Source organism: Solea solea, chromosome 17 (assembly GCF_958295425.1).
Source record: "Solea solea chromosome 17, fSolSol10.1, whole genome shotgun sequence".
NCBI lineage: Eukaryota > Metazoa > Chordata > Actinopteri > Pleuronectiformes > Soleidae > Solea > Solea solea.
The window spans coordinates 15544917-15562678 of record NC_081150.1 but is presented as its reverse complement, the minus strand read 5'-3'; the positions used below and the strand labels follow the sequence as shown (position 1 = coordinate 15562678).

At 39.6% G+C, this 17762-nt stretch overlaps 1 protein-coding gene across 1 annotated transcript in view; it reads right to left on the bottom strand.

Moving 5' to 3' along the window:
* extl3 (exostosin-like glycosyltransferase 3) overlaps window positions 1–17422 on the bottom strand; it is a 28717-nt gene extending 11295 nt beyond the window's left edge. Inside the window, exon 1 of the mRNA XM_058613484.1 lies at window positions 17228–17422. The gene's annotated coding sequence lies outside the window, so the exon portion shown is untranslated. The remainder of the gene's footprint in view (window positions 1–17227) is intronic.
* Window positions 17423–17762: the final 340 nt, after the last annotated feature.

Genomic DNA, 17762 nt, shown 5'->3' with positions numbered 1-17762 from the left:
CTGATGAAGAGACTTGACATTCATTTCTTTCAAAGTGATTTTTCACTTTGATAACTGACTGATAATTAAAAGGCCGACTGACAATTGACTGATCAATTGGTTTGCGTCCTTAATTCAGAGACAGTGTGCAATATAAAAACCAAACATTTGATTTGAAGGTCACACAGATTCAGTACCGCAAGAAGGTTTTTGTCTCGAGCCGGTGCAACATACTGCAGCACTTAAAATGAGGCCACCTGGATAATGTAATATCGGAGCTAACAACACAACAATGCCAAGCTATTGATCACTCTCGCTGCACAACTCATCACAAAACAATCAACATCCCAGTACGACAAAATGCAATAGCCACATCAAAAGACAGTGCAAGTATCTGATAAAAGACAATAGAATAGAATAGAATAGAATAGAATAGAAAATAGCAGTTAAGATGTCATATTGCAATCATGACATCTGTCAATATAATCAACAATAGTGTATTTTTTCAGCCGTAAAGTACCGTGCCGTACTACTTTAGTGTATTTTCTAATGCCAGCTTTAGTATACATTACAGACGGGAGCATCAGTATGCTCAAGAGAAACAAGTTGAAGCACCAGACAAACGAGGGAACAAAGCACTGCAGGTTAATTAGACAAGATGCTTTGGTCCTGGAAAGTAAGTACAGGCCAGTGAATTCTGCTGTGTTTAGGGGGGGAAAAAAAAAGTAGGGATGCACGATATATCGGCATTAATATTGGTATCGGCCGATGTTCGTCATTTTTTAACATATCGGCATCGGTGCAATGAGTAAAACTGCGCCGATTTTAACAACCGATGTTTATACCCGTCTAATTGCTGTTTGTATATGTGTGTCGGGAAGGGGACAGCGTCAGTGATGCAAGCGCAGCACAAGGTGTGTGGGTGTGTGTGTGTGTGTGTGTGTGTGTGTGGAGGAGAGAGAATGTCAGCGGTGTGGGCGATTTTTCAGGGTGTCAATAGAAGATACGCGAAAAGCATTATGCAACACTTGCAAAGTCGAGGTAATGCGAGGAGGGTTCCGCGTCAAGTCATTCAATACCACAAATTTGATCATGTCATTTGAAAAACCGCCACCCAGAAGTACACAAACAACGGCAGGAAGCTAACGCTAGTAACATTAGGCAGCAGACAAAAAGAAAGCAGCGCAGCTGGGACTCGACCAAAGGAAGACAGTGGCCAGGGCAATAACGATCAAGGTAATGGAAATGATTGCTCTTGACGACCAGCCGAGGGTTCCGACGGTTGATAGCGCATATTGAACCCCGCAACAACCTGCCAAGTCGGCGCTACTTTTCCGATGTTTTGCAATTGAATAAATATCTGGTTGCCATGAATACTGGCAAGTTTGATAAAGTATTTTAACATGTTTTTTTTAATTATGGCAGCTCTTAGTAGAGCTTGTCAGGTATTGTTTCTCATATCTGTTGTGTAGTTTTATTGTGAAGGGAAGTGGCGCGGTTGTTGTTGCCGGGAGGAAGGGTTGTTGACTTTATTTACGTACCCAGTATAGACGCCCTTATCTCGGTTACAGTAACTTTGGCAGGGTATTATTTTTATTTATGTTCATGTTTGTAATTTATGATCCAAACTTTCTCACAGGAGTTTAGTGAGTTGAGGGAGTTAAACTGTACTTTAATTTAGTTACACACTTGCTACAAGTGGTAAAGGTTTCTAAAAACCTTTACTTGTAGTTGGTTACTTGTGTCTTATGTGACCTTGTTATTTGGAGGTAAAACATGTTTTGAAAATAAAGAAAGACATTCAAAAATTCAGCTTGCATGATTTTCATTCTGTACAAACTTTTATCATCTCAGAAACTTTTTTTAAAAACATATATCGATATCGGTAAATATCGGTTATCGGCCATAGCAGCAATATTAATATCGGATATCGGTATCGGTGGAAAAAGTCATATCGGTGCATCCCTAAAAAAAAGGTACAATAAAAACTCCCAGGAATTGTGACCCTTTGAACACTGAACTCAATCCTGCTGCTCAGAGATGTGCCCGAGGTGCAGAATGACCCAGAGACAACTATCACAACATTGTGATTAATTGCTGCATGACTTCCAGTGTCAAAGGGATAATGGCAGGCAGATGTTGGCAAACGTTGCTGCTGGGCCTTATCCGGGGCCAAAAACACGATGGTTTAAATCTCTGCTCATGTGCTGCTTCTGGGAAATAGTGCAGCCCTGACACACAGATAGGGACTGCACTGAAATATCTCCAGTTGTAGCTTTCTTATCCACAGAATGTCTCGCCTCTACTACAGTCGGCTTTATCTGCGAGAACGAGAAGCATTGATCACTCCGGACTTAGTTTGTGAAGATCGATAATAATGCATTCATTACCCATGCTATCACTGAGCTGCGGGGCAATGTAGCCATTTTCTCTTGACACATGAGGCAGCGCCGATATAGGAGAAAACTTAAAAAAATAAATAAAAAAACAACACACAATGACACTGCCTGCAGTGACAACGCAGTCACAGTCTAGATGCAGAGACCATGTATCAAATTCTAATTATTTTCTTACGATATTGTTTGATATATTAGACAGATGCTGGCAGATGACTAATCCGTGCATAAAAACTCAATTATTCATACCCAAAAATCAATACAGCCTTGATTTACAATGCGGCCTCTTTACGGGAGGTAAAATCCTGCTGCACTTTCAAGTGAAGTGCGGTATTCTGAGGGCGAAAGGAGAGGCTGAAGCACAGCCACTGCTCTTATGACCCAGATAAAAAAAAAAAACCTTGCACCACATGGTGAGCACTGAGCAAGCAACTAACACAGTCAGCAAACTACCTGCCAGGCCTATGAATAACACGGACTGCATCTAAGAGACTGTGTCTAAGAGTGTCTTAATTCGATTTAGACGTATAAAAACCCAGAGGAGCTGCAATGGCCGTGGACTATAACGTCAATCAAACCCAGAGTAAGCTTAATACAAGTTAATGAGTGTGACAGAATTCACTGTAATGGTTGCAGACGCTCAAGAGAGCCACCACGCTGTGGTTAAATATCAAGCAGCTCTGCAGAAAGTACCTGCACCTGAAAGTCTAAAGAAGAACTCCAGCAGGTGCCGAGTTTAGATCCCTACAGTGAAGAAGTGAGGGATGCTGCTTCCAAGTTCCTGGATATTTGAGGGCGAGCGCTTGTATAAATGTTTGAACAGTCTCTCCGCACACTGGCAGCGCTCTCAGAAACAGCCCTGAAAATTCCTCTATGAAGAAACAGAACACACAGACAGAATCAACATCCAGCTCTAACAAGCTTTTGCTTGCCTAACACAACTCCAGAGTAACCATCACGTGAGGGGAAAGACGGTACAAGCCGCTTTATATGAATGGGTGAAAGCCGAAGAGGAGAAGCACATCCATCAGTACGACTGTATATGGATTTTTTATTTTTCCTGTCGAAGAAGTGTGTGACTGAGCTTTTGACAAGAGGGCAAAACAAACTAAAGGATTTCAGGCTGGGAGAAAGATCACACAGCTGACATTTTAGAATAAAGGCCAAGCAAAAACATATAGTATAGTATAGTACTACAAGGACAAAGAAAGTTAACTTAGGATGCATGTCAGACATGAGGCTATTTTAATCTGGACTTAAATAATAAACACAAACTACTCTAAAGCTACATGTAATTTCTCAGACAGATGCCTTTATTAACAGTTAAGCTGGGGTTCTGGTCCAAAGAGCAAACACTGAATCGTTAAATGGCAGCAGGATTAAGGGCTCCATTCTTAACATTGTGGGCACATGGAGCAAAGTCTAGAGCAAGTGCATTAAGGGCATTTCTTAATTACCTTCTGCTAAGTTTAAGTGCTGCGGAGAAAAAAAATGCATGGTCGAAAAGTGTTGTATTTAACTTTTAAGTAATCGTAAAAACAGTCCTAGAGCAACCTGGCTTTCCTGCAGGTCATGACAACTATAATGGCCTTTGCGATGCTTTGTTGGCTTCTGCTTCAAAACACAAACACACACACACACTCTAGTAAATAAAACAATCTTGTTCTAAGGCTATTATTTAAAAGTGCTTATACACTTATACAAACACACTAATTTAGTATATTCAATTTCAGCCAATAAATCATCCTGCCTCGGTTTGATGTGCCAACACTGTGCCCCAAAACACCTTATTTTAAGACCAACATGCACAAATGAATTACATTTTTCAACAAATTTCTACTGTGTTAGTCTGATTTGGTGCCGGGTGTAAGGCAGAGCCTGACAAGTTGATGAAAGACCCGTCTTTAAAAAAAGGACAGCGATGCTGTGACCTAAATGTCAATATCAGCATGCGACAAGGAATTTTCACCCAGAGCACCGCTGCTCACTGACCTTTCTTTGTAAGCCCCAGAGATGGTCGTGTGTGACAGTTTCTGAAAAACTCTCGTGCACAAACAATGCCACGTTCAAGTCACTTGAATCACCTTTCTTTCCCCTGTTCTGATGCTCTTGACTAAAATTCAGCAGCTCATATTAACCATGTTTACAAGAACAAAAAAAAAAGTGGCCAGTGACTGAATATCCAACGTTTTAAAGAAAAATAACCCAAGGACAAACCTTTGACCACCAAAATATATTTAATTGTCTCTTTAGGCCATGAAAATGTTTGAGCCAAATTTGAAAGAAAGTCCCTTGTGGTGTTGCTGAGATATCAAATTTATGAGAGTGGGAAGGACAGCCCAAAAAACACCATGCCTTCATTGCAGCTGTCGATGGAAAGCAGGGCAAGAAAAAGAATACTAGTGTATACTGAAGCTTGGAGTGATACAAATCCAAATGCACATAATCTATCTAACTGCAGCACAGGCTTTTGCAGAGTATACTGTTGCTCTTCAGACAATCACATGTCTGCAGGGACCTCTAGGACACCCTGATGTACTTCTCCCCTTAAGGAACTTTGGGGAGAATGTGCTCAGAGAATAGCTTTCATTTCATTAATTAGGATTTCACGGAGGAGGTCGAGGTACGACATTCCCCTGAGGTAGGGACGGACCGAGACAGGAGCAGCTGCAGGGGGAAAGAGCTGGGTGAGGGGAGCAGCTGTTGCAGCCATGGATCACAGCACATCTGTGGACAGCTGACTGAACCATCTCAAGGATCTTTTACACTAGTAAATTACAGGAGGTGACAGAAGGGCTGAGGAATGATACACAAAAATGTAAGCTTTTAAATAAGAGAAATCAAATTGCCTCTTGTTTATTAGGCCAAACACGTGATGGTTTAATTTTTGTACTGCCCATCATTTTGGGTGAATTAAAAAATGACTATTTTGCAGCCCAAATGTGCACACTAACGGTTGTTATAAACCCGTGGAGCCCTTGTTATAATCTTAACCAAGTTTCTACTGACTACAGTGCGTTGAGGTGCGTCATTGAAACATGTTCCGACTCAATTGCACCGTTTCGTTTTGAAAATAAACAAGTAATGATGGGGAGATAAATCAGACACGAGTATAATACAGAAAATTAAGTGAATTGTGGCTTTCACCTTACATTACTGATGGAGACAACAAAGGCAGTGGAGCGTTAAAGCCAACAGAGTTGAAGACAAGAGGAAAAAAACAAGGGTTCATCTCATACCGTGTGTTATCATGTTGTCAAAGACGCCGGCCTGGATGCAGAGAAGTGGAACGCCATCAAAACCAAGGTGTTAGCGTGCATGTGAACAAGCTCAGTGATTAATTGAAAAAATAAAATATGTCAACTTACGAGAAGATACTTCAATCACAATGGTATAAAAATCCAATTTGGTCACACAACCACCGTATTCAGTTTTAATTGCTTAATTTGGAAATGTGTCCACAATGGTCCATTAGCTTCTGTGCTAATAAATCAATGCTTCTTAAACTTTTAATAAAGTGGGAGGGACCCACTTTTTAAAAGACAAACCATTGTGACCCACTTCCCAATATTAATTGTGACAGGCGAAATAACACTTCATACTTTACACACATCTGACTTAATATAGTTAATATACTCTTAACCTATTAAGTATATTAAGCCTGTACACTTCTGCTCTTTCCTTTATTGTGCCTCTCATTTTTAACTCTTCTTTATTTACTTCCTTTTAGCTTTTATATTCTGTTGTGAGTTTTATATCTGAAATTGCTTCCTCTCCGTTACTATTTGTACCATTTGTGCTGCTGTCTTGATCACAAGAGATCTTGTGTCTTAATGGGACCTTCCTGGCTAAATAAAGGATAAATAAAAATAAGTATAACACAGACAGAAGAGATGACAGTGAGGCTGTTTTGATCATAACGACCAACCGTGAGTTGTTAACCTGGCGCAGGTGCAATTAAGATTGCCCTCCGCGTGGACCACCTCCCCCTCAGTGAAACACACAAGCGTGTTGAGCTTTAACTCTCAGTGTGTGCATTAAAAACAGGGAGAGACAAACAGAGGTCTTCAATATCCTGCTGTGTGGAAACAAACAAAGCACCCTGGTTGTCTGATGATGTGTATTTATAACTTTGCTGAAAACCTGAGAGACACACAGACATAGAGAAAAAGAGAAAGAGAACAGGGGGAAGAGGAGAAGAGAAGGAATGAGTGCATCATGAAAGATGGACCTGGATGTCTTCCAACCTCCAAAGCTCCTGCATTTCCAAAAAAGGTTCCCACGTCCTTGTACAATTGCACATGCTTGTCCTTAGAGACAATCTAAAGGAAAAACAAATATTTATATGTATAACGATGTATAAATAAATGCAAGGATCTCTCAAGAGTATCATAAAAAATGCAACTCCACTGTGAACTTGCTCAGTGACTCAGAGGCTCTGAGGTTTTTTGTTTGTAAGGTCTGGATGAGTGATAAACAAAATGCCTCACACTGGCTTCACAGCAAGTGCTAATCTGTCACTGAAGCCTGTAAAACTGCTGTGGCACGAGAACTGTGGCCCGCGAGGGTAAGGTGAGGAGCGACTCTCGCTGCGTTGCCGAGAATTGGGAATGTGACAACCAATTAGTGTTAAAGCTGATGAACAAACGTCGAGGACTCCCCTTGTTTTTCCCCCACACACAGCAGCTCACATGTTTTCTAATGAGCTCCCCGAAGCCTATAAAAAATAATTCTTTTTTGTATTTGGAAAGTCACATAGAAGGCAGACATTTAATCATGTATCCTTTGGTTCCCACCCTGCTAAAAATGATTAATTAGCATTATCACAAAAGAGCAGCTGGGTTTTCAGCCTTTCCTTTAATTAAGGTTCCACTGGTATCGATTTGAAGTCCAGTAGCCAAGACATTGATGTGACTTCTTTGGAATCCACTGTGAAGTCAAAACACATCTATTTTAATTTATAAACAAATACATTCAATTAAGTGTTTGTCAGTGCACAAAGAGAGCGATGTCGCTGAAATGCAGAAGCATGAAATTGGGTGCTTCGTAAACACACTATGAGCAGAGCGTGTAACTAATTTAGCTGTGGTGCGAAAACAAGAATTCTACCAATTTTGCTCTAGTTTCAGTTCTTCCTACATTGGCCTGGTCATGCACTTATTCACTTATACTTTTGTCATTTTGATTCACACAGCGAATACTTGAGGACTTATATGCTAAGTGAAAAGTACATTTCCAAACTTTCCATCACATTTCTTGCCTCTCCGAGGACAACTGTCTTGGCAGTTGAGTTGAACTGACTGGAGAGAAGACCTAAATATATCACGGTAGTGACTTCTTACTCTGGTCTCTCGAGCAGTCTTGACAGCATGCGGCAGTAAAAGGAGGGAGAACATCTGCAGCAGTGGAAGATAAAGCATCTTTTGTTTCCAACAATCTGACTGGTCGTAAATGGTAAGCTTCTGTAATTTTCTGCGAGGCTATGCTGATTTTGTGTACGTGTGTCACAGTCTGCAAATATATTAACTGGCTAACTTTCCTGATTAGTCTGCACAGTTGCTGCTGATGAGCTTCCTGAATTAATCAGTGCTGCTGGAGCCGATACTGTTGACTGATCAGAGAAGAAAAACAGCTATGTTCTCTCAGATTATCTCACTGCTGCAAAGTGGTCAGGCTATGGTACAAATATCAGAAAGCCTACTTTTTAACTGTTCAAAACCTAGATATATCTAGATCTGCCAACTTATAAAAGCTAGAACCTAGAAAAAGACATACATGGTAGCTAAGAATTAAGTTTAATTTACATATTGCGCAAGCTAGTGATGTAAAATCAGATCCTCACTCATATAAATGTGTATCACGAGTTTAGGACCATATAACCAGTAAAAATGTGATGTGATTTAAATGGCAGGTCCCCGTCTCACATCTCGCCGCATTGATTTCCTAAAGCCTAGTCTTCAGAGGGAATTTCTGTTCCTGAACGCCTGAAACTGGTATTTGACCCATTCATTACCAGAAATCTAATTACAGACTACCACATGGTACTCATTTAAACATTTGTGTAATTACTTTAGGCAGAGATGAAAAGGCACAGAAATGTCCCAGGCTGCAAGCAGGTCTGTCAAACATTATATCCACCCAGGCACAATCAATTAAAACCATGACCAAACTCCTCTTTATGCTGTAATACCAACATTATTTATGGCTACACTGTGGCTCACACCACACAGTTGTATGTTTTTGCAAACATTTCATACTTTAACAGATATTTGTATATGTTCCAATGCTACTTTATCTTACCGCTTGAAGCACCAGTGGGGAACCTCCATCGCCCCCTGTGGACGTTTAAGTAATTACTAAAACAGTGCAGTGTCTATGACCTAGTTTTCTCACATGTGTTCATGCATACATAAACTTAGCCATTTCAACAGTACTTTGCAAAGTAATGGGTTGTATACAGTATATGTCTATTTGTCCTGACTGCATTCAGGAAAATTGGGAGATGTGTGGTGAAGGAAACAGCAGCAGCTGTGATTGACACATAGTTAGGTAGCTGTTCAGGAGGACCACACATTCTCAATATAGCACTGTGAAGTCTTAATGCATTTCTAGTACTGTTCTTTCACCTCACCTGCTCAGTTGTGGTGTAAAATTCATCACTCGCAGACAATTTACCACAGACACAAAAACTATTACTGAGAGAGGGATTCACACAAAGAGAGTCATGTGGAGTTGACAGGCTTAATCAGCATTGTGTGAATTCATTTTTGGCAATGGTTTGAATGTCACAGACATTTGTTTATATTTGAAATAACACACAAATACTTTAGAGAAATACTTATTAGGCAATACTAGGCATTGATTTTAGTATATTTAGCATTCAGTGTTTCATATTTTTTATTTGATCTCAGACCAAATACCCAAGAAAAGTTATAGTTTCACCCCACGTCTGCTCAAATAGGTTCCAGCCCCCTTGTGACCCTCACAGGACAAGTGGTACAGATAATGAAGGAACGAATGAACAGATTATGCTTTATAGAGATAGATTAATTCCAAAAAATTATGTGGTTTTGAAGAGTAGGGCAAACTTTAATTAGTCCTCTAGGCTACAATAGTCAAGCATCAGTCGTCTCAATTACAAAAACTTTGACAGTTCTGTGTTAAAAGTGCTCGTCCCAAAACAGAAAAGAGAATGCAGTAGGCAAAAAAAAAAAAAAAGGTATTTTCGTATTCCAAAGTGAATGCTGCTTCAGTGATTGATTACATGTCGACTTCACTGTAGCAGAGCATCTTGTGTATCAAAGGGAAGCTCTGAGTTCCTTTCAATATGGCAACTTCTATAGGGTTGAGTGACTGGTTCTGTGGCACATTGTCCAACAAATATCAACTTCCTATACATGCACCTTCAGAAACATGTGCATTTAACAAGTGGATTGTTTATTTACTGAAAGAAATCCAATAGGCATTAGAGTAGAGTTAAAGTTTTATACTGGCAATAACTCTGGTGATTGGAGATTAAGAGGGAATTACTGTCACTACATAAAAGGATTTTTTTTTATGCATGTACAACCGGGAATTATCAACACCACTAGTGCAACTATATCAATTTAACAACATCTGAAACAAAGTAATTCCCCACATTTAAGCCATCAAATTTAAAAAAAACGGGCACAATTGATTTTTCATACGTACATGTACATGAATAATCTCTCTATTGTCCTTGGTTTGAAGAAGACATTACTGAGATTACATTTATACAAGTTTCCGATAAAATATTTAATTCATATTCATGTTATAGAGCATTGTTTGATTGTCAGCTGCATTATATCCACTGCTCAAAACTCTTTGGGAAGGAAGTGTGCAAGTGAGCTTCCGCTCACTTTCTGATTAAGTGACTAATCATTTATGTCCCTTTCCCAGTCACTTCCTATGACAGCTTTTCTTTTGTAAGTTATTTATAGCACACTGTACTCATTTCAAAGTAAAAGCACTGTAGTATGTTCCTTTCATTAAAAAACAAACAAGACTTTTGTTGTGAAATATTTGCCGGACCACCACATGTGCAGCTTCACACTGAAGAGTCAGATTTCTAAAGATATTTTTGATGCAGAACCATTTCACATTATATCTTTAAACTGGTTAGACTTGGAATATTGCTCTTCATGTCATTTATAGAATCTCAACAGTCTCATACTTTATCAGATTCATTAAATACTACTTCCCAGACTTAATATGGGGTTTGTGTGGGAATGAAACATGAGCTATGCGTCTGCTCTTCAATAATGAGTCCTCATTATATGAAATGGTGAAGGTGATGTAATGTTAATGCAATGCAATGTATTTTGCATGCAGACCGGTTCACTAACACCTAAATGAACATGAGCCATAGTTTGACTTGCACTCTTCCTGATACGATAACTCACAATGCCTCGTCTCTAATTGTCTCAGTATGGCATAACATCCACAAATGCCAGAGGAAGAAAATTCATTATCGAGGCTTTCCCCTCCATCTGCCCTCCGAAATGTGTGAACAGACGTGCACTCTGAAAAGTGCAAATTAAAAGTATGACTCCAAATATTAGCTTTGATGACAGAGTCCGATTGTGCCAATACCGAGCAGTTAGATCAGGCTGTGCCAACCCTGCAATATCAACACTTGGGCCTAAATCCATAAACACGACTTGTTAGTAAGCCACTACAATGATAGAAAAAATGTCTTGTGGAAACCCAAAAGTGATTTAAGTCCACTGGATGCTGCCCTTCTTCTCTTAACAAGACTAAATTCAACATAAATCACTTTGATGCTGTCAGTACAAAACTCTATGGCATTTCCTGTGTTGACATGAAGTAGTTTGTTCTCAATAAATGAGCAGCTTTGAATTCTCTTTATAAAGCATGTATTTGAAACTCCTGTTTTAAACACAGTTACACGTCATGGACCCGACAGTCAGGAGGAGTTAATGTACATTCATGTTGACCGTTAGATCATTTACGGTTGCAACTAATGGATATTTTGAGGATGATGTGTGGATTACTTTCATGGCTGACTCAGTGGTTGTTTTGTTCACAAAATGTCAGAACAACAGGAATGAAAAATGTTCATAACAAGTTTCCAGAGTCACTGTTGATGTGTTTGAAGGTCATAACTTGCTGGATTACAAATTATAAAAAGCAACACTGAAAAGGCTGCAACCACAGCAGTGTTTGATCATGTTTTTTTTTTTTTTTTTTTTATATTCTCCACAAAAACGTTGTTTTATACCTTTTACTTCGACCAACTGATAATTTCAGTCCCTCTAAATTTCCTTTAGGTGCAACACTGTACTAATAAATACAATCCTTCCACCTTTACTCATGCGTGGTTAAACCTGGGTCTTCCGAGCAAATATCCCACAGAAGAAGCAGCCAGTGGTTTACACAGCAAAATGAACACACTAGTCCTGAAATCCCACCCTCCTGACACATAATTCCCGGTGTTATCTCACCATAGCAGCGGCAGCGGCAGCAGAAGCCTCGCTTACTGTGTCCTCCTGAGAGTATTTTCTCTCCCTCTCCCGCACAGGCGGGTGCAGACCATAACAGATTGACTCAAGCCAACAACAGCTGCCAGAACACCATAAGCCTCGTCCTCTAGACACTGATGGATTGTGGGAGGAGAGCCAGGGTGATTAGCCACTGACATGGGAGAATTATTGCAGTGTACCACCCCAAAAGAAATTGCACCTGATTGTCAGTGTGAGGCATTCGTAAAGCATTAAGTCCCGCTGCTGGCGCCGGTTGAACCTAACAAACGCAGATGTCTTAAACTCTGTATGTAAATAACAACAAGTGGCAAAACTGTGAAGGGCATCGCTGATCAAACTCATTATTCAAAGAGAAAAATGGGACAACCAATGTCATTGTGGTAACTGTGTACAGTATTTAGTCACTCTTAGCTAGGAATAAATAGAGCTGGGCTGGTTATCAAACTTCAGTACTTTGTGGAATTGACTTGTTATTTGAATATTCAGTCCATCACCCACTAAGATCAAAAATGTGTTGTAATTCAATAACAAATTGTACTTAATCTCATCATTGTCAGTGAGCCAATAGGCTTGCAGCATGCTGTCTGACAATGATCGAACAATGCTCCTGATCGACTATCTTGGAAGTTACGACCAGAGGACAAGAGGAAAACGGGGCTTAACATGTGTGTGTTACGAATGAATTGAGAACATTAAAAGAGCATGGAATCTGAATATAGAAATTTGCTCTGAGAATATGACTGGGTCAGCTCAAACTATGCAATGTCATGTTTTTTGGATAAAAAGGGGGTTTCATTACATTGGTATCAAAAAAATTATCATCCAGGAATCAGTGTCACACTCCAGATATTGATATCAGTACTGTATCAAAATCAATGCAGGGCCGAAGCAATAAAGCATTTATTTTTATCCGCTTCACTGACATGCAGTTTACCTTGAGCTCGACAGTGACATACAGTAACTAAGGTCCAGTGGAGGAGGAGAAATAGTGCTTCTATTTAAAGAAATATTGCTGCTTGGGAATGGGAAGTAAATTAGCCGAGATATCCTACTGCTTGACGAGCAGGTATGATGGCACCGAGAGCTGCCGTTTCCTCCCTCTGCCAAAAGTACAACCAGTCATGCCATCTCTATCTCTCATTCTACAGCCTTCCTTCCTCCTCTCACACAGCTACGAGCTGATACATCTGTTCATGTCAGGATTTTTTTCCCCATTTATTTCTCCCTTGCCCGGTGGGAAAAAAAAAAAACATCATCCTTTCTGCCGTTATTTAATAAACACACAGAACAAGCCGTCCTTCAATGGTTAGCGTGACCTAACTTTTCTTGCCTCTCACAGCAGACGTTGATTAGAAGAAGAAGAGTTTGCTCCTCTACAGTAAGAACACTCAGATACTCAGTAAGAACTAAGCCTCTGTGCTTTCTCAGTGGACAGTTTGACAGAGGGGGGGTCAAGAGGAAGAGGCAGCATTTCATGATTCATCCAGACAACAACCTGTCAATTAATGTCCTCACCTCACTTCTACACAAATATATACTCAGTGCTGCTGTAACAAAGACCTTTCGGATGGCTGTGACTTTTCTGTGGCCAACACAAATACAAATATCACAACACTGATACGACCAACATGACTGGGTTGAAATCCTGCTGCTTCCTTTTAGTTAAAAATGTTCACAAACACATTTATACACAAATGCAGCTCTACTTATTCTTCTTTAAGGACGTGTAGCCCTCACTCACACTCATTCAAGCATTTGCTTCACTTTTTAACAGATTTTACTTTTGTCTTTTTACTAATATCCAATTCAGTAGTTTTGTCTAGAATTGGACCAATACCAATATCTGACATATTAAGCAAGTCATCCTTCAAAGACAAACAATTCCAAAACTGGTAAGACAATACAAATAACACCATTAAAATGACATTTACACAAGGAAAAACAATATAATGAAAGCTGATTACAAAAACATTCTGTATTTTGGCACTTGTATATTATTGTGTTGCCACAAGAAAAACATTAATTCAATCCCACCCCAGTGAGAAAAGGGATCAATATCCTTGTGCTTGGAGGAAGACATACAAAACCCCTGTATAGTATCAATGCATGATGTGGTTGACTCATGACAGGGGGATGGTCAAATCAGAAAACCGGCTGTTTGTAATTTTATTTATTTGATGAAATACGTCATCACGACATGATATCCTTGTAACCACCCAAGGCAAAATCCATACTGCTAGGGCTGGACGGTAAATTGATTTTTATCAATTCATTTGCAGTTTAGTAGGATTTGCTTTTAATGAAAATCGGTTTTCTCTTTCACTACCACTGCCAACACTCTCCTTGGGCTCCAGTAGTTAAGATAACATCCCTGGAGGTTGGGACATTGTTTGAAGCCAGTAGAATGCTTGGTGAAAAGTTATATTTTTGTGGTTGTTTACAATGGCAGCGCCTGTTAATCTTGTTTATATGCGTTTTAGAGGCTTGTGTTTTGTTGTTCTTGAAATTTCATTCAAATCCCACAATGGAAAATAAACACTAAATAAAAGCAAAACTTGTTTTGAATAATTTCTTTTGTCATTGTATTTAAGAGTGGTGGGGGAAAGGCATCTTTATAGAAACAACAATGATGAAAAGTATGAACAGCTAAGAACCATTCAGGAGGTGAACGTGAGTAAGTGCATCATCTTTTCCAAAAGGTCTCCATGTGTGCCTGTCCAAACTAAAAATGCAGCAGCACTGGAGTATTAAAGCAAAAAAAAAAAAACAACATTATATTTTTACAGAGACAGTGCATGATTAAATATAATTGCACCAGAGTTAGCTTGCTGCTAATTTGCATCTGTTGTCCCTTGGCGGGTGGGCAAGACAACTAAAATGAAAACTTTTGTTTAAAAATCTAGCAACATCAAATATTACTGTACATAAATTCAGACAATAACACAATTTCAAATATGAAAAAGGTTAATGTTGAAATGTCAGGGTAATATGGACAGCAGGTATATTTGGAGGAGAATGTAGGCATTTTTAATCAAAAATAAAGTCACGTAGATGTGGATGTACATGTCTCACGCAGCCACATACTGACATTTATTTCAACAACCTCATTTTATTTAGTTCGCACTGAAACAAAGACTGTGCTGCCACATATATTTCAGCTCAAAAAATACTGCATATAATTGTGATTTAAAAAAAAATACACAGAATCAAAATACTGTCTGTAACCAGCACTACCATCTGCACTGACGCTGCCGATACCTAATGATACAAGTAAAGAGAACATATATAAGAAATCGTTTATAGTTCAGAAAGGACATTCAATCCACATAACAGTGTGAAATCTTGCCTTTGTAGATTAGGCAAATATTTTCTTGCATTTCACACATCCTGCAAATCTCTTCTTCAGTTTTCTCTGCATCATCACATTCCAGACACCGCATGTATACGTGCTCAGCAATTTTTTTTTTTTTTTTTCTCCACAAAGTTTCAGGAGTTTGAAATACACACTTTGTAACATGTAATCAAAGTCACAACTGATTCATATTTTCAACTCATTAACGATGATTGCCTCGACTGAGTTGACAACGCCATCCTCCCCAATGTGTTAAAATTGACAATGAGATAATTTGATGATGCCAGCAGTCATAAATAAACCGTCCAAACTCTGGATAGGCTTATTTTAAGTAATCACCTCCAAGACGTGAAACGGAGTGAAAAATGATTTACTGGTTATTGAATCATGTGTGAAAAGCAGTGCTCCTGGCAATACCTCCCCCCTTCTCACAAACATGCTGAGCCTCGCCCCCGTTACTCAGGTATACTGCACAAACTGAAGGAGTCTGACATATAACACTCAACTTACAGCAGAGACTTGTCCTCCACTATCACTGACCCGTCAATTTATTATTAGGTACACCTTGCTTCTAACCTGTGCGGTCTAAATCCTGGTATATATTGTAAGAGTTTGTGATACATGATGACATGCAGTGTGATTTTGAATGGTCTCACGACACTGATTAAATCACACAGTCTCAAGGGAAGAACCATACAATCATCCTGCAATTAAAGTTATATTTTTGGATTAACTGTTTTAGGTAGACACTGACTGAAGTTTCATTTTGGGAACTTGTTTGTCGTGTTGTTGACCTGTGGCATGTTGTACTCAAATGTAGCTAGAATGCAATCTATCCTCATAGAAATAAATATAGAAGAGATGATGCAGTATTAATGGCAAGTGGAGGTTTGACCAGCTGATGGTTGATGGAAATCAGGGGAAGCATTGGCCGATAAACTTAAAACTATGCTGCTATTCTTTTTCCTAGATCTGATAAACAGTTAAATGATAAACAAAAGTGCTGAACTTGAATGAACATTTATGAACCACACTTTTAAATATCAATAAAGTATAAATTAAATACTAAACACATTTAACAGGCCATCCAAAAAAACAACCAACATGAGAACAAATGCTGCAAACTTACACAAATAAGGTATTACATAATTATTAGTCAACCCATAATGGTGAGTTAAGTTGAAGCAAAACAAAGACACCAAATGAGTTAAACAATAGCAGCAATAAGTGAGGATTTTCTCGTTGCAACGCAAACCATTCAAAGCAAAAAAAATGTGCCTGCAGGTAAAGACACAGAACATGAATGACATGGCAAGATTTTAATTCTGACAGAACCCTAGCCAAGCCATAATACACATTCAAGTAGTTTTACAAATACATCAGAAGCAATCAATGCAGTTATGCACGTGTTTGTGTTTAAATAGACACATGATAGTCAGCATGCTCACTTAACTGCTGATGCTAAAGCAGATCAATGTAAAATTCCACACAAGTCAGTGTGGACAGGTCGACACTAAATTGGCACTTTTAAAACTGGGATTTGTCGAGACATGATGTTTTCTGGGGGTAGTGGGTTTGACAATCACATAAGTAATACAAAAAAAAAAAGTCTCGAAACAACACCACAAATTCACATCCCGGCAAAGAATCCCGGGTTCACCGGCTGCGTTGACGTGTGCCTCAGCCGAGATCAAAGCGAATCAGACTCACGACTTTACAACGGCTGGAAAAAAAAACCCGACCCAAAGTCAGTGTGTGTTACAACTACTGAGCGTTCACATCCACCTTATTTCACACGTAATTATATGCAAAGGACACGCGGGCTCCTGGATTACAGACTATGCGAGAGGGGGAGGAGGAGGTCGCATGTCTCATCTGGCCAATTAGCTAGCCTGCTAGCCAGCCATGGTCACAACAACATACATTTTTACACTCACTACACTGACAGAACCGCGTTAGCTTCATTAGCTACTCACCCCGGCAGCTGAGTCCGAAGAGGTGCGCGAAAAACCTGAGTCAGAGCCGCTGGGCGGGTTTTGTCTAAGCACTACAGCCTCGTCCAGTTGGAATTCGCACGGCTACGGTCTCCGGACAAGCCTGTGGTGGAGCTGCGTTTACGAGCCGCACCGCTCACAGCTCCATTAAAAGCTGCATTGTGTTGGAGCGACGGTCGGACAAACAGCACCGACAGCCCACCGCGGTGCATTGTGGGGAATTGCGTTTTTATTTGGAGTATGGCTTTCTAAAAAAAGGAGAAAGTTCTCCACCTACTGGCCAATGTCAGTAGTAGACAGTGGACAGTTGGATATTTTTTCCACTTACTTTGGAAATGTAAACGTGTTTTTCTGTAACTGGAAATTGAAGATAGATAGATAGATAGATAGATAGATAGACAGACAGACAGAAAGACAGACAGACAGATTGATTGATTGATTAAACCAACCTTCCACTCCAGACTAAGATGTAAGTGGCAGTAAACGTAGATGGCGGTAGTGAGTCAACTTGGGCGCA